Here is a 25,873-nt window from a genome sequence, read left to right as displayed (position 1 = left end):
GTCTTGGTTGTAAAGATGACAGATTCCACTCACCACTCACTTTTGTTTGCAGATATTGCCTAAGGTCCCTTGTGAATATTTAGATCAGGGCTTTTTTTTGAGTTTTTTGTTTGTTTGTTTCTTGTTTTTTTTACAAAGCAATCTTGTGGAAAGAACCCAAAATGGCTCCCCCATTTAAGACCCTGTAAACAGGGAGACCAGGGTCTGGAGTCCCAGTCTGGTTTCCACACCTTCCTTAGATTTCCCTGTGTGTAAAATCCAACAACAATCTTTGACAAATTGCCTCCCCTAGAGGAGAGATGGAGGAAGTGTTAACTTTGTTTTTTTTTTTTTTTTTCTTTTTTCAGACAGAGCCTCGCTCTGTCACTCAGGCTGGAGTGCAGTGGTGCCATCTTGGCTCACTGCCACCTCTGCCTCCTCAGCTCAAATGATTCTTGTGCCTCAGCCTCCCGAGTAGCTGGGAATACAGGCAGATGCCACCACACCTAGCTAATTTTTGTATTTTTAGTAGAGATGGGGTTTCACATATTGGCCAGGCTGCTATCGAACACCTGACATCAAGTGATTTACCCCCTTCAGCCTCTCAAAGTGCTAGGACTATGGGCATGAGCCATCATGCACAGCCACTTTGCTATTTTTTTTAATAGACAGCTTCGAGGTCCAGTATGATTTCACAGATTAGGAAACATCACAGGCAGAAGAACACTTTGCATTCAAATAGTAGAATGTTTTCATTTTCCAAGAGCTCTCACCTGCCATCTAATCTTGTCTCCCTAGCAGTCCTGGGGGAAAAGCAGATGTGGTTTCCAATCCCACTTTCCAGAAGAGGAGACTGAGGTAGAGGCTTTGCAGATACACTGAGGACATGTGAGGACAGGTGAAGGTCATGCTCATTGTCAGTCTCCTCCCCCAACTTGATATTCCCAGATCTGGTGGACTTCCAGCCAGAGGAGATAGAAGGACTGGATCACTCAATTCTGCCATGGGTGCCAGGACCAAATTTTTCCCTGGCTAACTCGGTCACATCCTGTCTGAGATCTCCAACTACTACTCATCCCACAAGTCTCAGCTAAAACAGCAATTCAATGGAGAATTTTTTCTGAGGCTCCAGGATTGGGCCAGGCCCTCTCCACTGCTCTCTGCCCTTCCCCTACTGCAGAATTTAGCACCCGTATGTCACTACTTGTTCAAACATGTGTCTTCTGTATGCTCTCCAGGTTATCTGCAGCATCTGCCAAGAATAATAATGAATGGTAAAACATAATCTCTATTGAGTGTCGATGATGCACTTTTAATGTGACATCTTATTTAATCCTCACTATATCTGCAAGAGTAGAAGCTATTAATAGCCAATTTTCAGATAAGAAAATCAAAGCACAGTTTCTATAACTTACCCAAGCAGCTAGCTAGGAGGCAGCTCAGTTTGAGCCCAGGGAATCAGATTCCAGAAACCATGGTTCTCCATTACTAAAGCAGATACCTCCCCAGAATCTAGTAGGTGGTTAATGAGTCTTTGCAGAATAAATGAACAGAAGGACAAGCAGATGGATGGATACACCGGTGGGTGGGTGGATAGATGGGTGGATGGAAAGATGGATGGGTGGGCAGGTGGATGAATGAATGGATGGTTGAGTCGGTGAAGGGATGGCTGAGTGGGTGGAGAAATGGATGAGTGGGTGAATGGGTGGAGGGATAGATAAATGGATGGACGGGTTGGTGGAAAATGGGTAGATGAGTGAATGGGTGGGTAGATGCATGGGTGAGTGGATGGATAGATGGGTTGGTGGGTCGGTAGGTGGATGATAGCTGGGTGCATAAGAGAGTGGGTTGGATGGATACATGGGTGGGTGGGTGGATAGATTTGTAGGTGGGTGGATGGATGGATGGAAGTGTGGATGGATGGACAGACAGATGAACAGATGGACTTGAGCATTTATTTGGGGTCCTCCAAAGAATTGAGTGATTTCCCTACAGTGTGTCATCACCTGCAGATGGGTGGGCAAGGGGGCTTACCTCTGTAATACTCATGATTATGGGTAGTGCTCAGCCTTAGTCGCCACTCTCAGAACACTTTATTGACTAGGAAAGTCAAAACTGGCATTGATAACTAATGCAAGTTACAGCTATAACTAACAGAAGATGTTGAGTGATGACAGCTGGGCAACTAATAATCAATAACTTGGCTGTGTCATGTTACTGCCATGCTGGGCAGGCAGAGCCAGGGGTTCCTTAATCCCTCCATCACATTAAGAATGCTTATCAAGATTTCCCCAAACATGGGGACAGGGATTTTATCAAATACTTGCAGTTCACCCCAAAAATCTCACCCTCTTCATTCCACCTGCACATGACCTTCGGCTCAAAGACATTTCCAGTCCTCCAGGTCAGCCCTTCTTCTAGCCTTTGAATTAACCCTGATGACTGCCTGCCCATTGGGTATCTTCACCTTTCGTCACACGGCCTTTTCCAAGGCTTTCCTTCAATCCAGCCCTCACTAAACGCTGGAACTGTTGTTGACAAAATCCAGAACAAGCTGGGTGGGGGATGCAGGTGGGAAGTAGGCTGTAGTAATGGGGAAAATTTCTAAGCAATCTCGAACACAGAAAAGAAACTGAACAGGTAAGAGAGAGGCAGTCAAGACAAGAAGTGTTAATTTTGCATAACTGAAGCTGAAGAAGATCGGGGGGCATGGCAGACCACAAGATAAATATGATATAGTCTCCTTTTTAAAAAAGTATAAACATCCACCCTTTCCTACTGACAACTGTGCTTCAAATATTGCTAAGGTCTTTACTAAAGGTGAGTCAGAAAAACTGGGTATTTTATGCAATACAGTAAGAAGGCCCATAGGCAAGTATGTTCCTGACACCACCTTCCAGGATAACCCCTGTGATTCTGGTTACACCTGTCCTAAAGTTGTCTCTCACTCCTGCTGTTGGAGGACTACCATGAGAGAAGAACCATAGTGAAGTGGTTAAGAGTGTGCACCCAGGGACCAGCCAGATGGCTTCAAACCATCACTATCTAATACCGAGCAAGTTACATAATGTTCTTGAGCCTCAACTTTCTCATCTGTAAAATGGGTATGACGTCATTCATTCATCAAATTCTATGTGAGCATATACTAAACACCAGAGACACAAATGAGAATCAGGAACAGACATGGCCCTGGCCCTCATGGGGACCACAGTCTTGAAGGGGAAGGATGACACACACAGAAATAGGAAGCCATAGCTGAGCTAGTGTCTACAACAGAGAGGCACCTGGTGTCATGAAAGCAGATAACAGGAGGTTGCTGTGACTGAGTCAGTGTGGCCAGGCATCCCTGAGGATGTAGTGACTCCACTGTCAGATGAGACTGTGACCAGGTGAAGAGGCAGAGAGGGAAAATCTTTCCAGGCAGAAAGAGCAGGATGTGCAAAGGCCCTGTGGCAGGAAAATAGCAAAGGAAGTGCAAGAGCCTGAAAGAGGCCAGAGAGAGCAAGTGAACACGTGGATAATCACAGCCCACTTCATACAGGACTTCCAAGAAATTGAGACCCTGTCTGTAACAGATTCAGCAATGACTAAATGGAAACTATCTCCTAAAAGCACAGGATGAGGCTCCTTGGTGGTATTTCCCATGTGAGGCTGCCATGGACTCGGAGGCCAAGTTCAACCTGCCTGTAGACAACCTCCAAGCCAGCTGGACACACATACACCCTCAGGCTCAGAATACCCAGGAGAGAGTCCTGGATGCTTGAAGTCATGATAAGTATGCAGAATGACACAGAATTCCAGCCAGGCGTGGTGGCTCGTGCCTGTAATCCCAGCACTTTGGGAGGCCGAGGTGGATCATCTGAGGTCAGGAGTTTGAGACCAGCCTGGCCAACATGGTGAAAGTCCCTCTCTACTAAAAATACAAAAAAATTAGCTGTTTGTCGTGGTGGGTGCCTCTAGTCCCAGCTATTCAGGAGGCTGAGGCATGAGAATCGCTTGAATCCAGGAGGCAGAGACTGCAGTGAACCAAGATTGCACCATTGCACTCCAGCCCGGCAACAAAAGTGAAACTCCGTCTCAAAAAGTAAGAAAAAAAAACAAAGAATGACACAGAATTTGCTAAAGAGGGAGAAAGGGCTTTCTTCCAAAGCTGGGGCTGGTTTCTACAGAGAGTCTTTCAGATGAAAATTAAGCAGCTCTTTGCAAGCACCTCAGAGGAGAACCCCTCACCCTGATGAATCAGGCCCATGGGCAGATCCAGGACAATTGGCTGCGTGCATGTGAACAAGCTTATTTTGGAAATGCAGTGCTTTATTTGTTTGGGGTGGTTTAATCACCAGGAGGGAGAAGCTTCTAAAGCAGCATTCAGAGGTGGCTATTGCCTGGGTTTTCTGGAAGGGGGAGGCAGTGAGGATGAGGGCTTCCATTTCATCTACAGGCCCCTTGCAGAAGGAACTGGGGAAAGCTTTGCAACCATCTGCACAGTGCCATCTTGTCAGGCTGGGCAACCGAGCTCCAGATGGGGGCGGATGGGATAGCTCTTGCCACCGTATTTGGAGAGAGATGGCAGGGAAGCCAGGCTCCGTGGAGAAGACAGGAGCAGGCAGGTGCTGGACAGTGCTACCCAGGCCCCTGGAGCTGAAATGCCCACCCGACAGCCTCTAGGTGCTACTAAAGCAGCCCAAGAGGATCTTCTCTGTCCATCTCCATCCTGGCATCTACAGAGACTTGAAGAGGTCCTTCACACGGGAACTCACAAATGCACACTGATAACCCCCACACGGAACTCTCATACGTAGCAAGCTAAAAGACAGGATGCCAGTTAAATGAATTTCAGATAAACAACAAATCATTTTATAGGGTAAGTAGGTCCCAAATATTGCATGGGATATATTTGCACCAAAAAAAAAAAAAAAAAAAAAGGTTAATGAGAAATTCAGGTTTAATTGGACCTCCTGTATTTTACCTGGCAAGCCTAACCCTGCATAAACACAACCTCGAGCTTGAAACTCACAGAGAAGCCATGGCCGTGCTCACACACGTGCACAAACCCATATGCCTTACAGAGTCAAGGGCTGTGATGAGAGTCCCCACCCTTGCACACTTCCCTGTCCTCTGTCTGGGCTCAGAGTAAACAGGGGGTCACCTGGCATCCACGTCTAAGCTGGGCTTGGAGGTGTCCTAATCAAGCAGGATGTTGACCTGCACTTTCCCAGCTCAGCCAGGGCTGCAGCCAGGCCTAGCTTCCAGTCTCGGGCCTAGAACATACAGCACAGCCCCAGACCTTGGCAAGAAGGCTTCATCTCAAGGGCCATTGTTTCAGGACCTATTAGAAGCCCCAGTTCTTTCCTGTTTCTGCTGCCATTGCCCCAGTCTCTGACCCTGCCACTCAATCACTCTATAAACACAGCAGGTACTAGGGGTGGCTCTGGGCTCGGCACTCAAGACAATGCCCCTGGGAAAGCCACATTCTAGCAATGACAGTCAACCACGTGTCAGCAACAGCCCTGCCCACAGGTGTTGTCTGCGCACAAGGCCGGCGCTGTGAACGTGCTCTCAACAGTGATCTCACTGAACCGTCATGGCAGCTCTAGGACGCAGACAGCAGCATCACATTATCCCCATTTTACTTATGAGAAAACTGAGGCCTGAAGAAGGCAAACACAGGCCTCGGGATTTGCAGTAACATTGCCAGGAATGTTTGAGAAAGCAAACTTCTCCAGTGTGAGGCAGTCTGCCAGAACTCACAAGCCAGAGCCCCTGTTAGCAGGGGCTGGGGGGACTGTGGGGTGAGGGCAGACAAGCGGGTAGGGGCTGGACCCCCCCAGGACACCAGGGTGCAGACTGGTGTGAGTAAAAGTAAGAGAGGCGGTCGTGCCATCATCTGCAGAAGGTGATGTCTACAGAGGACAGTACCATGTGAGCCCTTGGGGAGCCGGAATACTGGATGGAATTTTGCACAGGATGCAAATTAAGCACAGATCCCCCTCTGACCTAGACAGCCCACCTCCAGGAACATCTCACAGAAATGCAGGCACACAGCACCAAGTGATGTGTGCAAGGAAATTCATCAGAACACCGTCTGTGATTCAGAAAAGGCAGAAACCATCCAAAGACGAATCGGTACAGGGCTGGTTAAATGAAGCATGGTGCATCCACACGTCAGAATAACTGCTGGGAGAAGAAGGTGGTACCCAGGTTCCAACGTGAGACAATGCCAAAGACATGCTGCCTGAAAAGCAGGCTTTCCAAAGAATAAATATAGCATTGTTCCATTTTTATTTTTTTAAAAAGGTTACAATAAACACTTATGTGCAAATACATGTGCTTGTGTGCACAGAGGAAAAAGTGTGGACAGGAAAAGAAAACCAAACTCTGCATGTTCTCACTCATAAGTGGGAGTTGAACAATGAGGACATGTGGACACAGGGAGGGGAGCATCACACACTGGGGCCCGTCGAGGGTGGGGGACAAGGGGAGGGAGAGTGTTACGACAAATACCTAATGCATGCGGGGCTTAAAACCTAGATGATGGGTGAATAGGTGCAGTAAAGCCCCACGGCACATGTACACCTATGTAACAACCCTGCACACTCAGCACAGGCATCTCAGAATGTAGAAGAAAAAATAAAAAGAAATCAAAGAAAAAGGTGTGGAGAGGTATACCCCAACCCTTCCCAGTGTTACCTCTGAGAAGCAAGATCAAGAAAAGCAAATCAAGAGGAAGTTTTGTTTTTTGTTTTCTATATAAATTTTTTTTTTTTTTTTTTTTTTTTTTTTTGGAGACATAGTCTCGCTCTATTGCCCAGGCTGGAGTCCAGGGATACAGTCTCAGCTGACTGCAACCTCCTCCTCACGGCAACCTGCTCCTTACTGCAACCTCCTCCTCACTGCAATCTGCGCCTTCTGGGTTCAAGTGATTCTTTTGCCTCAGCCTCCCAAATAACTAGGATTACAGGTGCACACCACGAAGCCCAGCTAATTTTTGTATTTTTTGTAGAGATAGGGTTTCACTCCTTTGGCCAAGCTGGTCTCGAACTCCTGGCCCGCCCGCCTTAGCCTCCAAAAGTGCTGGGATTCCAGGTGTGAGCCACCATGCCTGGCCTGCATTGCTTGAATTCTCAGACCACATGGACCCTCTCATCTGGCCCAACTGCAAGAGTCCAAGACAGGAAAGGCAGAAGGCAGGGGCTTACCCCTCCATCAGGACAACAAAGAAAAGAGTCAAAAAAGAAAAACATGAATGGATCAGTCAAGAGGGCCGTGCACGTGACCTCCCAGACACCTACACCTTGCAACTTAAGCCGACAGGCTTTCAAGCCACAGAGACTTCCTCCCCAGAGACTAGCAAGGACACAAGCCCTGGCCAGGCTCCTCCAGGAGGATGGTCTGAGGGACAAGGTGGGGTGCACAGTCAGGGGTGGCAGGAGGAAAGGGAGACACAAAGCCAAGGAAACCAGGGCACCCCGTGCTTCCTGAAGGCCACCAGAACAGGGCGCTAGACAGAGCCCCTGTGTACCTGTTTCTACAACAGCCTGAACACAAGGAAAAGGAAAACAAGGAAAATACACAAAGCCCAGCCTCAACTGGAGCAGGTTAAATAAAGGTGTGTGACTTTGTCTTCATGTCTTTTGGAACTGGAAATCCAAGCTTCCTCTTCTGTGCCTTTAATGTCCTGGCTGCTGCCCCACAGCTCCTTTCTCCTCCCTCCTCCTCTTGTCCTCTTTTTTTTTTTTTTTTTTTGAGATGGAAACTTGCTCTGTTGCCCAGGTTGGAGTGCAGTGGCGCAATCTCAGCTCACTGAAACCTCCACATTCTGGGTTCAAGCAATTCTTGTGGCTCAGCTTCCCGAGTAGCTGGGATTATAGGTGTCACCACGTCTGCCTAATTATTGTATTTTCAGTAGACACAGGTTTTCACCATGTTGGCCAGGCTGGTCTCAAACTCCTGGCCTCAGGTGATCCGCCCACCTCGGCCTCCCAAAGTGCTGGCATTAAAGGTGTGAGCCACCATGCCCAGCCCTCTTGTCCTAACTCTGCCGTCTCTTTGCAGTCTCCCTCGAGCAGCTTTTCCTGGGCCTGCCCTGCCCCCCTCCAGAGCTGCACTCTCAAACCACCCTCCCAATGCCCCCTGGCCCTGGCTCCTGCCCCGGGGCTCCGATCCTCAGCTGGTGAGGTCTAGAGGATCACAGGGAGCCAGACTCCCTAGAGAAGCTAAGGCAGAAGCCCTGTGATAGGCTGTGGGTAATGTGCCCCCTTCCAGCTGGGGCCAAATAGAAGGGGAAAGGCTGCCCCCAGAATACAGGGCTCTCAGAGGCCCTGGGGATCTGTGCTGGCAGTCAGGAGGACTGTCACTTCAGCGCAGTTGCCTGCAAGGAGGGCTGTGCAGGAAGCTGCATGTTGCTCACAGAACAATAAAAAGAAATTAAATGCACCATCTGGTTATTAGCAAGAGCTTTTGAGGCAGACACTTAAATATGCATGCCTAGACATTATAAAACTTGGGGGAAATGTTAATTCCAACAACGCCAGTTCTTGTGATCGCAGAAACCATTCTTTTATCTCCCTTCCTAGGAATTTCGGGGCTCCATCCCTCAGAGTGGCAGCGCCAAGACAGCTGGCCTCACTGGGTTTTGTAAGCTGTGCAAGGTGAGATCCCAAGCCCTTGCCTGGAGACCTATCTGAGGAAAATGTTAGAACAGGGCAACAAGTTGCCATTTCCTCCCTCCTTTCTCTTCCCCATACAAAAATCAGAAAGCACACTAGCCCAGTGCCCAGCCACAGCGTTGAGGAAACCCCACTCAGAATCCTGGGTTGTGCCCCTGATACCAAAGACCTGCAAAATTGGGACTCCCCTGCTGCAACCCTAGCCCAGACCTGTGTACATTTCAAGGGTGGCTGGACTCATGGCCCCGTGGGACGTCAGGGTGGTACAAAGTCCTCTAAACCTAAGACTGTCGGGGTACAAGGATCAGCATTTTTTCCTTTCTCTTGGGGGCCAGATGGTAAATAGCTCAGCATTGCAGGCCATAGGTCTCTGTCCCAACTATTCAACTCTCCATTGTAGCAGGAAAGCAGCCACAGACAATATGCACTGAAATGGGTGTGGCTGTGTTCCACTAAAACTTTATTTGTATGAACAGGAAGGGGGCTGGTTCTGGCCTGTGGGCTACAGCCTGCCTCGTCTGCTACAGCGTGATCTCCAAGGGCCCATCCATCTCGTAGACCTGCAGCTGGCACACAGGAGCTGCTCAGATACTTGAAGAAGGAATGGAGAAGGCAAACAGCCTCCAGTGTACAGACGTGAGGGTCTCCCAGCAGCATCATCCTTTGCCGTCTCATGCCGAGGGACAAAGCCAGAGCAGGGCTCTCCACCAAGGCTGGGTTCTCCTCCAAGGAAATGCGATAACAGGACAGAAAGCATCGTGGAAGGATAGTGGCTTTGGAGTCTCACAAACCACAGATTGCAAGACCAAGAGCATCCTGCACTTCCTTGCACACATCCTGGGTGGGTGCTGGAGCATCTCGACTTAGAGCGAATCTTTTCCCCCTCCTCCCCCAGATGGCCTCCATTACACTTCCAGCAACAATGTGGTGTATGTACACAATGGAATACTATTCGGCCTTCAAAAAGAAGGAAATCCTGTCATTTGAGACAACATGGATGAGCCTGGAGGATATTATGTTAAGTGAAATAAGCCAGGCACAGAATGAGAAATAGCACATGATCTCACTTACATGTGGAATCTAAAAAAGTTGAACTTGGCCAGGCATGATGGCTCATGCCTGTATTCCCAGCATTTGGGAGGCTGAGGCCGGCAGATTGCTTCAGCCCAGGAGTAAGAGTCCAGCCTGCATAACACAGCAAGACCCCATCTCTACAAAAAATACAAAAATTAGTGGAGCGTAGTGGTGCAAGCCTGTACTCCCAGATACTCAGGAGGCTGAAGTGGGAGGATTGATTGGGCTTGGGAGGTCGAGGCTGCAGTGAGCCAAGATCACACCCCTGCACTACAGCCTGGGCAATAGAATGAGATTGTCTCAAAAAAAAAGAAAGAAAAAGTAAAGAAAAAAGTTGAATTCACAGAAGCGGAGTAGAATGATGGTTGCCAGGGTGGGGACATGGGCAGATGCCAAAGGACACAGAATGTCATTTTTAGAGAGGAAGAATAAGTTCAGGAGATCCATGGGACAACATGATACCTATAGTTAATAACAACATATCATACACTTGGAAATCACTAAGAGAGTAGATTTTTTAAATGTTCTCACCACAAAAAGATAAGTCTGGGAGGTGATATGTTATTTAGCTTGATTTAGCCATTTCATAATGTATACATACTTCAATCACGTCATGTTGTATACCCTCTTGTACATAATTTTTGTCAATTCAATAAATTCAACAACTCCAAAAAACAAGACATTCTCTTTACAAAATAATTATTAAAAATAAAATTCAGAATTCTATTTTATTTATTTATTTATTTTTGAAATATAGTCTCGCTCTGTTACCCAGACTGGCTGAAGTACAGTGGTGTGATCTCGGCTGATTGCAACCTCTGTCTCCCAGGTTCAAACGATTCTCCTCCCTCGGCCTCCCAAGTAGCTGGGATTACAGGTGTGTGCCATCATACCTGGCTAATTTCTGTATTTTAGTAGAGACAGTTTCGCCACGTTGGCCAGGCTGGTCTCGAAATCCTGACCCTAGGTGATCCGCCAGCCTCAGCCTCCGAAAGTGCTGGAATTACAGGTGTGAGCCCCTGCGCCTGGACAGAATATAAAAGATTGTTTAATTCAACTAAAACATTAAAACATAGATTATTTCTACAAGTGGTAATTGTTCTAACATGTTTTGGTCAAAATAGTCTCCTTACCTATCCACAATTAAATGGTTAATTGACATTTGATTGGATTTTGATAAAGTTTTCAAATCATGATTGACTTTTCCAATGTACAGTAAAATGTGTTTGAAAATATTTCATAAAAATTAATATATAAAAATGGTCAGGCATGGCGGCTCATGCCTGTAATCCCAGCACTTTGGGAGGCAAAGGTGGGCCGATCACTTGAGGTCAGGAGTTTGAGACCAGCCTGGCCAAACCTCATCTCTACTAAAAATACAAAAGTTAGTCGGGCATGGTTGCGCGCACCTGCATTTCCAGCTACTTGGGAGACTGAGGCTGGAGAATCCCTTGAACCTGGGAGGTGGGTTCCCCAGGCTTAGAGCAAAGCCCCCATCTTGTGTGTCTCCACTCTCATCCCAGGCAATCGCGGTCATTTCCACAGCCTCAACCACTGTCTACCCGGGATGCCTCCCAGGCCCGAGTCTCCAGCCCAAACCTGCCTTCCTAGCCCCAGATCCATCCATCGTGGCACTCATTGCCCCCTCAGCCAATGAGTCCAACATCAACTTCCTGTCCTTGCCTGACACTGTCAGCCCTGAGATCAGACTTCACTATTCACCTCCAGTACCTGATAGGTCCGTCAGTCCTTTGGCACATATCCCACGAACATTCCCCAAACCAGGCACCGGACTCCACACATCAACACCGTCATGTGAGTCACCAGCATCCCTGGCAGAGACCCCTGTCCCAGTCTCCAACTCATCTCCTTCCTGTCCCTTGAGTTCTGTGTCACATTCCAGAGGCCACAAGAAGAAAAATGACCACCTTAATGAAATTAAAAGAATTGAGAAGACATCTCCCTATGGTCCAAAGTCTTTCCAACTGAGAAACACTTATCAAGATCCAGCCTGCCGGCCCTGCGGTTAAATGTTCCTGAAATAATGAAAGCCCAGGGCAACACAGCCCCCACTCCACAAGTACTCCCAGCACAGCAAGACTAGCTTCTCTGGAGGGGCTTGAAATGTCCAGTGTGTACCCTGCCCCTCTCTGCCATAGCTAACAGGAATGTGCTCCGTGTCTTCTTCCTGCTCAAAGGACCGTCCACCAACCTGTGCAGGCAGCACTTTCAGCTGGGGGAGGATGCGAGAACTTCCCACCATTTCCCACTTACTCACTTCATTCCTCAGGAGCCTGCCTCACAAATTACAAGAGCACCACGGCAGACACACCATGTTCCAGCGGGTGGCCATGTCTTCATGTCAACTTGAAAGATCGCCGCCAGGGAAATATCTATATCTCGGCAGAGAGAGCTTCAGCCTGTGTAGTCCAGCTGTGCTCAAATGGAAATCTAAAAACCCAGATGTTGGTCCAAACACCCTGTTTCAGGGAGCTGGCTCTGCAAGTCCCCAGTGTGGGAGTGAACTGTGTGGGTGACCTGACCTGCCTGCCCACATCCCTGCCTCCTGGAATCCTGGACCCTGAGAACCAGGGGGATGTGATGGGGAACAGGAAAGTCTTGTGCAGAAAGCCAAGTTGCCACCCAAATCCGCTCTGCAGTCTAGGTGGGTGATAATCTGGTCTGCACGGCACCAGTGCATGAGGGGATGGAGGATGGAGTCTAGACAAGCCAAATGTAAAAAGATATTGCCCAAATATTTTGTGCTTTGTCTGTGTTACAATGCTATGCCCAGCCCAGCATGGTGACTCACAGGTGTGATCTCAGCACCTTGGGAGGCCGAGGCGGGCGGATCACCTTAGGTCAGGAGTTTGAGGCCAGCCTGGCCAACATGCTGAAACCTCATCTCTACTAAAAATACAAAAATTAGCCAGATGTGGTGTTGGGCACCTGTAATCCCACCTACTCGGGAGGCTGAGGCAGGAGAATCACTTGAGCCCAGGAGGTGGAGGTTGCAGTGAGCAGAGATGATGCCACTGCACTCCAGCCTCCGCAACAGAGTAAGACTCCATCTTTAAAAAAACATAAAAATAAATAAAGCTATGCCCAGCATTTTCCATGTACTGTCTTATTATCTCAGTAAATCCCATATAACCTTCCTATGAAAGTGTATCTCATTTATCTCCATTTTATAGATGAGAAAACTGAGGCCCCTGGAGTAGTATTAATTTTCCAAGACAGAATTGCTCATAAAGGGTACACCAGGGACCCAAGCTCAACATTCTCACCCTCAAACATTTCCACAAGTGTAGACCGATGGCTCTCAACTGGGGTGGTTTTCTCACATACCACTCCCTTGCTCCATGGCATTTGAAACCATCTGGAGACATCTGTTGTAGCCATAGCTGGGAGGGTAGAACGGCACCTAGAGAATGGAGAGCAGAGACGCTGCTAACCCTCCTACAATACACAGGACGGCCCCGCCACCACCACCACTAATGGTCTGACCCCAACTGTTGTGACTGTGCCAAAGCTGAGAAATCCAGGTTTCTCCTCAGCAAGAAGGGAAAATACCTGCAACGTGGATGCACATCTACAGGAGCCCCAGGCTGACAATAACCTTCCTCATCTGGTTTCAACCCTGGATGATTTTACCTGGCATCCATCAGGGATTTCAGGGACTCCAATGAGTTATTACCCTTGAATGCTTGGTTCTGCCTGACAACCCAGAAATCTCTGCCGAAGTGCCTGGTCTTGGGGAAGGCTCAGAAATGGTTGAGGTTGATAACCAAGTACCTAGGAGAGACTTTTCTCTCCCTCCAGGAGGAGCTGGGGGTCAGACACACCCTGGGATCATTCACAAGGGGTCAATAAAGGCTTGGGGAGGGCCAGGTTTTCTAGGTCTTCTCAATGGGGTAGGTGTTTGTGGATACACAAGAAGCCTGTGAAACTTCTGATATTGGCAGGAAATCAATGCCCCGCACCCCCAACTCCCCATCTCTCCACCATAAACACAAGCCCTGCAACAGGACTTGGCACTTAGGGGCGCCTGGGGGCCCGATATACGTGCTGAAACATTCTCTAGCCACCACCGAATAAAGAAACCCCTTGCCACCCAACCACAAGAGAACAGCCTGGGAGCCACTCCAAGGGGCATCCAGTCACATGAAAACCTCAGCCATCCAGAGCACCAGGGCTGGTGATGAGAAAGAACATTTTATCCTTAAAAGCATCTGAATGCCCATGCTGCTTCTTGCAGAGAAAAGTCCAAAATAATCTGCTATTAAAGAACGAGGATGGTTTTGACATTTTATCCAAGCTAATGGTCTACGCAGACAAAATCTCATAAAAGGACACTCTGTTCATCTTGATCCACTCAGACATGGCCTGTGAGTGAAGAAACGGGCTCTCCTCCTCAAAGAAATCACTGCTGATCCTCACACCAGCCTGACACTACTTCATGGGTTCTTCAAAGAGAGTATTCCCATAGAAACTAAAAAGGAAGAGGAATGTGTCTGGCGGGCATTGTGGGCAGCAGTGGGCTTTGGGCCAAATTTTAAGTTTGAAAATCAAGATTCCCTCTTTTCGAGCGGCCGCCGCACTGAGCAGATACAGACTCCGTGAAAAGAGGGTACCAAGTTCAGATGCAGGAAACAAGCATGGTTTGCGTTCAGTTCCTCCATCATCCTTCACATCATGGGATTCCCATTTCCCTCTGTGGACCAGAAAATTCAGTGGGGTTTCTGCCTTTTAAATATTTCATTATCAATATATCATCCTTTTAACCTCCAGAAAACATTTTAACATGGAGATTCTGGCTTAAGACCCTTGTGGGTCTGTCTCTCTCTCTCTCGCTTTTCCTTGAAACAGGGTCACATTTTGTCACCTAGGCTGGAGTGCAGTGGCATGATCACAGCTCACTGCTGCATGACCTTCCAGGCTCTAGCAATCGTCCCACCTCAGCCTCCCAAGTACTTGGGACTACAGGTACACGCCACCATACCTGGCTTTTTTTTTTTTTTTTTTGGTAGACACAAGGCTTTACCACATTGCCCAGGCTGGTCTCAAACTCCTGGGCTCAAGCGATCCTCTCCCTTCGGCCTCTCAAAGTGCTGGGATTATTGGCTTGAGCCACCACGCCCGGCCAAGAACCTTGTCTCTTGTGATGCACCCCAGAACAAAACATCACTGCAAAAAACACACCAAGGCATGAGTTTCAGTCCTAAGTCCCATTTATCCACTACACACTATGTACCAGGCACAACGCTAAGTGTTTCTATGGACAAGCTTCCCTTAATCTCAGCAGTAACAGCCCCAGGCAATGGGGCCTGTTGACAGATCCATTTGCCACTGACAGTAAGGCTCACAGAGGGTAAGTGGCGTGTTCCATGTCAGCCAGCTAAGGAGGGGCAGAACCAGGATGCAAACTCCAGCCACCTGGCTCCAGGCTCACGTTCCCAAGGTCCTGCTACACTTGGTCACTCCACTGCATTCTGGTATCCTGGTCTTTGGCAGAGTCCACGTAAAAGAGGGAGGTAGAGGGAGTGAGAGGGACTTCACGCAACAAGGTTTCCTGGCGTTACACTGCCACCGTAATTGTGTCCCCGACCGGGACTTCTCCCTTCTCATCCTTTCCGTGATTGGCCCTGGAAAACCTTCCAAAGAACTGTCCTCCTTCTCCCGGGATCTCAGAGAAAATTCACCTGAGTTCAGTGTCTAGGTGACCCAAGCTCTGAATGCAGTAACGTGCACGGGGATTTGAGGATGTCACAATGAGCAAGCTTCCCAGACAGCCTCCAGGAGCAACCCCAAGACTGGGCAGGGGGAGCTCTGTTGCAGCCCATGGCGAGGAGGGCTGCCCGTGCTGCCTAAATGGGTTCAGAATGAAGGCCGCCCTCTCTCCCATGTGGGGCTCATTAACCACGAATCAAATTATTAAGACAAGCTCAGCTGGGCAAATGGTCAAACATAAAAACATGTGGAAGGAACAAAGAGGTCAACCCCATTATCCATCAAAAACCATCAAGGTGGCGGCCCTCACTGAGGGTACAGCTCTCCAGCGGGCCCTCATCTGCCCTCCAAACCCATGTGCCTCCTCAGTGGAAGGCCAGCAAAGCCCCACAGGAAGCGTTGGGGTAGGAAAGCAGAAAGTGAACCCCAGGAGGCCAGGCTGGCCACGGAGCCCCATTCCACACACACACAGGCCCGGTGACTCAGGGGCCCACGTGTGCAGGACACCCGGAGCTCACAGGGACAGCGCCCCGGGGGATGCAAGGAACTATGCCTCTCTGTCCCTCTCTGTAGGGATGGAAAGAGGAGAGTGATTTCTGGGATGGAAGCCATCTGCCTCCTCTCAACTCTCGCTGCCCAACCAGAAAGGGAAGAAAAACAGGAAGATGCAGGACAGGAGAGGAGTTGGGTGAGCGCCGCCAGCCCGCAGCCCAGCAGAGCAGGGCTTGGCCAAGCCTGGCGCCAGGGACTTCCCCCCTACCCCCAGACCACAACCCCTCGCCAGGTGAGAGGCAGTGGCAGAATCCCAGACAGGTACCCCAGACAGGATGCCCAGCTCCACCCCCGCCCCTTCCCCTGCTAGGGGCCCCCAGGACGCGGGGCTCCCTCTCCCCTTTTGGCCAGCCGCAGAGTCCAGCGGGTCTCCCGCCCAGGGACGTCGTGGGAGAATCAGGAAGTCGAAGCCACACAGCCGAAAAGCGGCAGCTGGCGTCTCGGAGGCCGTCACGAGCTGTCACACCGCGCCCGCTGGAGTTGCCGCTCAATTACCAACTTCAACCCGGGTCCGGCCATGGAGCCTCCCGCCGCCCCTACCCCGCACCCCCGGCACCCCCGGACCCCCGAGCCCACGTCACTTACTCCTCTGCCGTCGCCAGCTGTCTGGATGCCGGTCTCCTCCCTGCCCGGCCGCGGCGCCTCCTCCCCGTCCTCGCAGTCCTCGGGCTGTGCGCTTCCCCGCTCCAGCCCCAGCCGCAGCCTCTTCTCTTCGGGATGGACGTCGTCCTCCTCCCTCCTGGACCGGCCATCCCTGCCTCGGGGCTTGCCAGTGGCTTCGGAGCTGCCGGAAGGACTGGCCATGGCTCCGAGGGCTCTGCCTGCACCTGGGGAAGAGGAAGGATCCGGCGCGAGTGGCCTCTCGGCGGAGCTGGGGCGTCTGAGCGCGGGCTCCGTGGGTCCGCGCGGGGCGGAGCTGGGCATCGGGGCGGGCGCGGGCTCCTCCGCGGGCCGCTCCTTGCTCTCTGCCGCCCTCTGCTGGCCCCTCGCGCGCACCGCGGACACGCAGGGCCCTGGCCTGCACCGTGCTCACCTGCCCCGGCCCAGGCGGTCGCTGTCCCCTGCCCGTGGCCAGGCCCGCTCTGGCCAGGCCCTGCACCTCCTCCCCGCCCCACCCAGGTTGCACCCCGATGGTCTCCCTGCCCAAGGAGGAGAGAACAGAAGGGATGCCCCGAGAGGGTGGACATCGGCCACAGCCACCATGTCTTTGCTCTTACCCTGTGTCTTGCATGATTTGGAGGTGGTGGGAAAACCGTCGCTGCTCAAAACTCGTGGAGAATTCCGCCTGCAGGATGACATGAATGCACCTTCGCATTGCCTAACAACAGATCTTTTTTGAGCATGACTGTGGACCAGGCGTGGTGATGGGGGAGGGGATACTGTAGTGAAGATGACAGGCATTGTCTTCACCCAGTGGGGCTCAGCGCTGGGTGAGAAGGCATTGAGAATGGCCATTGTCAATTGGGCAAAAGGAGGCCAAGAAGAAGTGCTGGGTGCAAGGGAACTGAAAAAGACAGGAGGCTCAGCAGGTCCTGGAGCTGCGAGAGTGACAGCAGCAGCGTCTGTTCCAAAGGAAGCAACAGCTAAGAGAGATCTCAGAGAGTTGTTCTCAGCCCAGGAGAGGGTGTTGAGGCAGAGGGAACAGCGTGTGCAAAAGCCCAGAGGCTGGGAAAGAAGCAGAAAGAGGACTGTGGGGCTGGAGCGTGGTAGGGAAGGGGAGAGAGGTGTGGTGCGCTGACAGATTGCCTGGGACCCAGCTGTGCAGGGACAGAGGAGGTAAGGGATCCTTGCAGGCTCCCAGTCGGGGCTCAGGCACAGAGACAATGCAGGTGGGCAAAGGGAGGAGACGTGGAGAAATATTTTGGAGGCATGCCCTGATGAATGAGCCCAGGATGCACCCTTAGTGTCAGTGTGGAGCTCCTTCCTTGACTGTGTGATGAGCTGAACCCGGGGGTATTTTCTAGATATTGAGGTGTTACACCCAGAGTCCAGTACAGGCTAAGTAAGCACCAGCAGCTCCCGGCCTACCTCAAAAGCAGGAGAGACAGGCGAGACAGGGGTGGCCGGGGAGACAGTGTCCTTTCCATGATTCTGCCCATTATCCTAGGCCCCTGTACTCCCTGAGTTTCCCCACCCAAGTGCTGGAACCATGTTGCACAATCATCTCCCCACTAAGCTCCTGATGGCGGCCCCTACCCTGCTGTGCTCCGTATTTCAACCCTAAAAGCTCTCACAGTGGGCAGCACATAGTAGATTCTCAGGAGACACTGGTGGGTGAGCACATGGGTCTGCTCAGCACCTTCTTCTCTCCTCCAGCTCTCCCCATAATGAAGTAATTCTAATAATGACACATGGGCTTTGAGACTCTCGTCTATTACTTTCCATATGCTAATCCATCTATACCTTACAGCAGCCTTGGGGGTGGTTGCTATTAGGATGCCCATTTTACAGAGGAAGAGACTGAGGTATAAAGAGGGTAAATGACATAGGCACACTACAGAGGCTGGGGCCAAGTGATCGCAGCACTCAATCCCCAAAGGAAAGGTGGATGCAGTTACCATAAAAGACAGCAGAGTCAAAGCTGCAACCAGAATAGCCTGACTCGCAGAGACCTATGGTGCTGGCTGATCGTGGCATTCCTAGAAGTGAAATAGATAAGAAGCCTGCCACATTTTTAATTGATCTGTGTTTGCAGAAGAGTTCTAGGTCAGTTGAGCAGAAGTCTAATCTGAATCATAAAAACAGAGTCACAATCCCCAGTCAATTTCCAGACATAAGCCAGTTCACAGACCCGAAGGCCCTTGTCTGAATGGGAAGCCAAGTCCCCTCCAGAAAGGACTCTGCTCCACTGCCAAAAATTTGTGATGTCAACCTTTCTCCCAGCCTGCCCCCAAAGGAATACACAGCCTTTTACCAGGATGACTGAACAGGGGAAAAGGAACTAATGAGACCTGTGCAGGATCACTGGGCACAGGCTCTGAACTGGCACTAGGACGAGAATAGCTTCTACCCATCAGAATAGGCATTTTGGAGGTCACATGAATGTTGGTGCAAGTTCATGTCATGGTAGATCCATTGGGTCCCCAAATTCCTCCTCTGGTTCTATACAAAGCGGCAATGCTGAGATTCAAATTCAGGGCATCCAACATAGAGGCTGTGCTCTTCCTCATGAAACATTCTGACACTAGTAATCAATGCAAAAATACAAACACCTCCTGGGGCTAGCCAGAGTCCTCCAAACAGTCATGTAAATTTGTTCTGTCAAGGATTTCCTCCTACCCCCTGCTGAGAGCCAGTTACAAGGAGAGACTAGGGAAGGGCATTGGGTAACTGTTGCTAAAAGCTCTTCTGGATAAAGACGTTTGGGAAAAGAAGCAAATAGAATTCAGCAGAAGAGGTAAGAAAATAAGTTTACGTTTGGCCAGGCACGGTGGCTCACGCCTGTAATCCCAGCACTTGCGGAGGCCGAGGTGGGCAGATCACGAGGTCAAGAGATCGGACTATCCTGGCCAACATGGTGAAGCCCCGTCTCTACTAAAAATTCAAAAATTAGCTGGGCATGATGGCGCACGCCTGTAGTCCCAGCTACTCGGGAGCCTGAGGCGGGAGAATCACTTGAATCCAGGAGGCAGAGGCTGCAGTGGGCCGAGATCATGCCATTGCATTCCAACCCGCCGACAGAACAAGACTCCATCTCATAAAACAAACCAAAACAAACAAATAAACAAAAAGTAAGCTTATTTTTAAGCCTGAACAAGTGTAGTGGTTTAGGCGTTCTGCAAATACCGCCCCAATCAGGCTACAAGATGTTATGGCAGCAACATTTACACCCAGTCACTCCTGGCTGGCTGAGGCACTTTTCAAAACATCCTTGCACAGCTGTGCAGAGCGGCTCTCTCCACTGGCAGCCGGCAGAGCCGTAACTCACACTGTCACCACTCCCCTCAAACCCCTTCGGTAAGCACTTTTTTTTTTTTTTTTTTGAGATGGAGTCTTGCTCTCTCATCCAGGCTGGAGTGCAGTGTCGCAATCTCAGCTCACTGCAAGCTCCGCCTCCCGGGTTCAGGCCGTTCTCCCGCCTCAGCCTCCCAAGTAGTTGGGACTACAGGTGCCTGCCACCACGCCAGGCTAATTTTTTGTATTTTTAGTAGAGACGGGGTTTCACCGTGTTAGCCAGGATGGTCTCAATCTCCTAACCTTGTGATCCACCTGCCTCAGCCTCCCAAAGTGCTGGGATTACAGGCTTGAGCCACCACGCCCGGCCTGGTAAGCACTTTTAATCAATGCAACAGGAATAAACATTTGCTGCAGAGCGGCAATGTGCAGGGAGGAACATGCTTCCACTCAGGCTCAGAAAACAAAACCTCCTGGCTGTTTGAATCTATGTGAGAGCTCACAGAAAAAGCACTCTGTATGGCTGCCAGCCTCACACATTCCCCCCAACGGGTGAGTTTCTCTTTCCATGTTATTCTGTGCTGTGACGTGCCATCTGTCAACCACCACACCATTCTCAGTTGACATTTCAAAGCATCTTTGCCCTGTGAATGGTCACCAGCTCTGCCCTGCAAGCCCCCAGGTGACATTGAGCTTAAATGAGAGAGAAAACAAATTTTGGGGTGGATTTCAGTTCAGCATCTTGGAGTCTCTGTGCGGACATGAAATCTGTCTCCCTTGCTGTGGGCTGCATCCTTGTTTGTCATCTGGTTTGGTTCTTGGGGACTTGGAAACTCGTGGGCACCTTTGCAATTTGTGAAGAAGCAGCATGGCCCTTCCAACAAAAGCAAGGAATTGGAACAGAAGCCCAAGGCTTCAGATCAAGGTGCAACTTAAAGCAGCCTCAGTGCAAAAGCAAACAGGAGTCAGAGGGATGCCTAAGGCAAAGTCTAGTCCACAGGGCAGCTATAAGGCAAAGAGAGAGAGAGAGACAGAGAGACAGAGAGACAGAGACAGAGACAGAGACAGAGACAGAAAGACAGAGAGAGATGGGAAGAGACATGAAGCACCCAGGCCTCTGCATCAAAATCCCTACAAGAGGAGCCTCCTAAAAATGCAGGAGGCTGAGGTGGGTGCACACAGAAGTTCAAGACTAGCCTGGTCAACGTAGCAGGACTGTGCCTTTACAAAAAATACAAAAATTAGCCGGCTGTGGTGGTGTATGTCTGTGGTCCCAGTTACCCAGGAGGCTGAGGTGGGAGGATGGCTTTAGCCCAGAAGGTAGAGGCTGCAGCGAGCTGAGATAGCACCACTGCACTCCAGCCGGGGCAACAGAGTGAGACTTCATCTCAAAAAAATTTTAAAAATTTTTTAAAAAGGATCACCCTGGCTACTTGAAAGGATAATAAGAAGGTAAGAGCAGAAGCAAGGAGACCAGCAGGGAGATTCTGCAGGTGGGAGCCCACAGTGGCTCAGACCAGGCTGGCGCTGAAGACTGGCTGAATTCTGTATATATTTTGATGATGAAGCAACTCACTGACTCTTGAAGAGTGGGCTCTAGGAGACTGTATTTTTAACAAGCTCTCAGAGGATTCTAATGCAGGCTAAAGTTGAAGAACTGATTTAGGTGAAGCTTCTGTTTCATCTTTGGGGAAGTACCTACTGACTTTTCTCTAAGCCACCTCAAAAGAGGTGCCAGACAAGATGTGCTCCAATGTCTGAACATGTGTGCACAGCTCTAGAGCCAACCTCAGGACACTGAGTCAAAGGTTTAGGAGTATAACAGTGAACAACCACGGTCCTCTTTTCAATGAGTTTTGCATTTAATGAGAGAAATAAAAAGCAAAAAAAAAAAAAAATCCTTTTCAACTCAGAATGGTAAGAGTTATGGTGACAGTATGCCTGGGGCAATGGGAGCACATAGAAGGGGCACCCAATCAGCCAGGGGCAGTAGTTCATGCCTGTAATTCCAGCACTTTGGGAGACCAAGGTGGGTATATCACTTGAGGCCAGGAGTTCACAAACAGCCTGGCCAACATGGTGAAACCCTGTCTTTACTAAAAATGCAAAAAAATTAGCTGGGTGTGGTGGTGAGCACCTGTAATTCCAGACACTCAGAAGGCTGAGGTTGGAGAATTGCTTGAATCCGGGAGGTGGAGATTGCAGTGAGCCAAGATCGTACCACTGCACTCCAGCCTGGGTGGCCAGAGCGAGACTCTGTCAAAAAATAAAAAATAAAGCCAGGAGATGGGTGGGCATCCAATCTATATCAGGTGGTCAGAAATACTTCTCCATCACAGGACTCCTAAGTTGAAGACTAGAAAATGGTAGGAATTAGCCAGGTTGATAGGAGAGGTGTGGAAGATCATTCCCAGCAGAGGGAAGAGCATGTGCAAAAATCGAGAAGTGAGAGGGTGAGGAGCTGCGAGATGTATAATTGTAAAAAGTGACTAATATAGAGCTAAGTTGGAGCCAAATCTTAAAGGCTTTTTGTCATGTTTATCCTGTAGACAAAGGGAGACAGTAGAAGTTTTTAGGTAGGGGAGTAATGATCCACTTTGTGTTATAAAAAGAGCAGTCTGGCTGGAGGAGAGTGGGAGCTGAGTAGATCAGTTAGGAGGCTGCAATACACCAAGTGAGACAAGATGGTTGGCTGGACCAAGGCTGTGGCAGTGAGGATGGAGAGGAGACAGTAGACTAACTTGACTGAGAAAGAGGGAGGAATGCAGGATGAGGCCCAGGTGTTTTGGAAGCTGGGTGGGTGGTGGTGTGAATCCGATGTGGTGAGCCCAAGCGGAAGAGGAAATCAGGAGAGGCAAAGTAAGATGAGGTCAATGCAAGACAGACAGCCAAGTGGAGATAACAAGTGGGCAGTTGGGTTCATCAACCTGGAGTTATACAGAGAGTTCTGGAATGGAAATAAAGAGGAAAGGACTTTGGGAATAGGTGAATCCTCCCTGAATAACATGTAGAGAAACGAGAATAGAACACAGGGGACAGAAAAAGGGAAGAGATTTGTTATTAAAACCAACCATCCATCAGACATCTTCCAATAAAATATTTGTTAGAGGTTTCCTCAGTGTGAGTAATTCAGGAGCAGAGCTAAAGACAGTATTCACAATAAAATAACTGCTGGGAAGGTCTTAATGAAAACATTTAATGCTGCTTTTAAAACAACAACAACAAAAAGGCTTTAGCTACTGCACAGACCCTGGAGCAATTTTTCGGCAAGAGTCTATCAAACACGAATCTGATCTGACTCAAGGAGGTGTCATATCAAGGGTAAAAATCCAATTCCAATGTCCATAAGAGCCTTTCTGTCAGGTACAAGACCCAAATCCAGTTGAAGTGATTTTCTATTGATTAATAGGCTGGGAATACACAGGTTGTTGGTTTTTGAGATTTCCCTCCCTGTGCCTTCATGCCAGCTATGAAAGAGTCAAAAGGTTCCCAATTGTCAAAATAAAAATGACACTTGGTCACAGAGGAAACAGATTATAGGACTTTTTAACTATGAGGAGCAATTAATGTTACTGAATAAGCAAATCTGTTTGTATAACCAGATTCTTATAGGCTACTTGGAATAAAGGTTTTCCTAAGTGTGTGATTTGTACAACGATAGCCTTTGGGTCTCTGATGGAACAGCTCTGAGGAGGAAATGTTCCTTTAATTATGTGGAAGGCCAATTATAACTTTATAGCCACATTGTTTTGCACATTGCATATAATTTCACCATTACATAGTTTCAGCACTATAATTCTGGAGAAAATGCAGGCATCAAGAAGGCACTTCAGGCACATTATGCTGGAGATAAAGATGTTTTAGCAAATTCAGTTTAAACTACAACATTAAATTTATTTTGTTGAATAAAACATAATTCAATAATGAGTTTGTGTATGTCAACTCTATAGTGGAGGTAATAATAGCTAGACAGAGCATGTCCCCTCTCCTCTTTTTCATGCTCATTAGAGTAATAAATAATGCTATAGGAGAATCTTTCTCTAATATGTGCTTCTTCTCAGGCTAAGCGTGTTTTGTGCATCTGTGCTTCATGAAAAAAAAAGGTAAAGGAACTAATTTGGGAGCCATTCACAAAAGTGCTCCCCCTTGATGTTATTTTATACTCTGAGATTTCTTATTCTCAGTGCCTACCAGGAATGGACTTTCTGAGGAAGCTCAGATGAATCACTCCTTATATAGTTGGCACTGGGAGGTCTGTATGGAGCAAGTGAAGAAATCAGCAGAGTGAAGATAGAGGGAGAACAACATGATGGGGGAAAGGCAAAGTGACTGCCATGTTGGTTTCAATTCTGCCACTCATCAGTGAGACCCATGACCTCCTCTCTCTAGGACTCTGTTGTTCTTATCTGTAGAGTTGAGGAATAGAAGGGCCTTTTAAAGTGTTAACTTTCCTGAATTCTCTATAAAATACTTTCATTCAAACTGATGGAAATCTTGACTACTTTGCCAAGAGGACATAATAATCATCAAGCTGAATGCACCAAACAACATTGCCTGAAACTATCTAAGCAAAAACTGAGAAAGTTACACAGGACAGACAGACCTCCTATAAGAGTAAGAACTCTTTAGCACATGCTTAGTGTGTCAAGGACAATGCTGTGTTCACACCATTCCTCTTCCTGGACATGCAGAAAGACTACATTTCCCAGCCTCCCTTGCAGTTAGTTTGAAACCATGTGACTGCATTTCCACCAACAGGAATGTAAGAGATAACTTCTGGGCCAAGGTTATCAAAGGCAAGTGTGAGCTATGTTCCCTCTCTTCCTATCCATACGGCTACAAGTGAAAAACACTGAGATGGCAGAATTAAAAGATGGAAACCTCAGGGATCTCTGAATCACTGTTGGACAAGGGCCCCCAAGGAGAACGCCTGCTCCTGAGTATTTACTGTTCTTTGGCTTTGGGGGCTCAAGGCACAGAGCTCCTCATTAGCCAAAGTCGCCCAAGTTCCCCAATCTCTAAGGATTTCCTCATAATATTGCAAGAAGAAGAAGAGAAAAGTCAGTGTCCATAGAAGCTTTGGGGTTCTTCCTCTAATCAGGAGAAAGCTGGTGTGTATTATTCGCTTCTTTCTTTTCTTTTTAAAGATCCAACTGCTTTAATTTTTGTCTTTTTTTATGGGAAAATATACCAAGTATAAATATTAAAAATTATAAATATATATTAGTTCATATAGAATGGCCAGTATACACATTTACCATTTCCACATTTTTTCAGTTTACAGTTTAATGACATTAAGTACATTCACATTGTTTAGCAACCATCACAGCCATCATCTCCCCGGAAGAGTCTTATCTTTCAAAATGGAAATTGCACCCATTCACCAAACTCTCCACTCCTCTCTCTCGCCCACCCCTGGGGGCCACCATTCTAGTTTGCAACTCTATGAGTTTAACTACTCTAGACCCTTGATGGATAAGTGGAATCATACCGTGTTTAATTTTTTTTTTTTTTTTTTTTTTTTTGGAGACAGTCTTTCTCTGTCACCCAGCCTGGAGTGCAGTGGCATGATCTCGGCTCACTGCAACTTCCACATCGCGGGTTCAAGCGATTCTTGTGTGTCAGTCTCCCGAGTAGCTGCGATTACAGGCGTGTGCCACCACGCCCAGCTAATTTTTGTATTTTTAATAGAGACGAGCTTTCACCATATTGGCCAGGCTTGTCTCGAACTCCTGACCTTAAGTGATCCGCCTGCCTCAGCCTCCCGAAGTGCTGGGGTTACAGGTGTTAGCCACTGAGCCTGGTGGTGTTTATCCTTTTGGGATTTCTTTATTTCACTGACGGTAATGTCTTCAAGGTTCATCCATGTTGCGGCCTGCGTCAGAAGTGCCTGTTTTTTTGTTTGTCCATTTTACTTTGTTTTGTTTTGTGTTTACATGGATTCTCACTCTGTCACACAAGCTGGAGTGCAGTGGCAC

The sequence above is a fragment of the Pongo pygmaeus genome, chromosome 7 (genome assembly GCF_028885625.2).
Source record: "Pongo pygmaeus isolate AG05252 chromosome 7, NHGRI_mPonPyg2-v2.0_pri, whole genome shotgun sequence".
NCBI classification, from domain to species: Eukaryota; Metazoa; Chordata; class Mammalia; order Primates; family Hominidae; genus Pongo; species Pongo pygmaeus.
The sequence above is the reverse complement of the archived record's forward strand: the minus strand, read 5'-3'. Positions refer to the sequence as shown.